Here is a 554-nt window from a genome sequence, read left to right as displayed (position 1 = left end):
ATATATATATATATATATACATACATACAATATATATACATTATATATACAAATATTTCACGTAAACCGCCTCTTAATATAAGGCTCTAAATGCTGTATGCATAATAATAATAATAGTAATAATAATAATGAAAATAATAACATGTAAATGCTGTAAATTAGGTTTTAGAGTAATTATTATCTTCAGATTGACACTGACTCCTACTACCCTCATTGCAAACTTCGAAAACTCACCCAGAGTGGAGGCCACCAAAGCAAAACAGCTGATGATCCAAAGCATGGTGGAGACAAGTGCTTAAAGTTCTTTGCTGTTCCCATTGGGTCTCTCCAATGCTTTATATTCTACCCAGCATCTGATAAAACTGGGAATTCATCAAGGTGCTTCCATGCAGCTGGTAGGATCTCAGAGCTCAGGAACGTTCATATCTTGTTTAGTACAGTCATGTGACAAAAAGTATGTTGAAATATTGACAAGAACAAATGGGTCAACTGAGAAAAAGGTCGGCTTCCCACCTTTGTAGAATTTTTTTTCCCTTAATGCATTCAAGTGTAGC

This window comes from Sinocyclocheilus grahami, unplaced genomic scaffold, assembly GCF_001515645.1.
Source record: "Sinocyclocheilus grahami isolate Dianchi unplaced genomic scaffold, SAMN03320097.WGS_v1.1 scaffold6870.1, whole genome shotgun sequence".
Lineage (NCBI taxonomy): Eukaryota > Metazoa > Chordata > Actinopteri > Cypriniformes > Cyprinidae > Sinocyclocheilus > Sinocyclocheilus grahami.
This window is presented reverse-complemented; position numbering follows the sequence as displayed.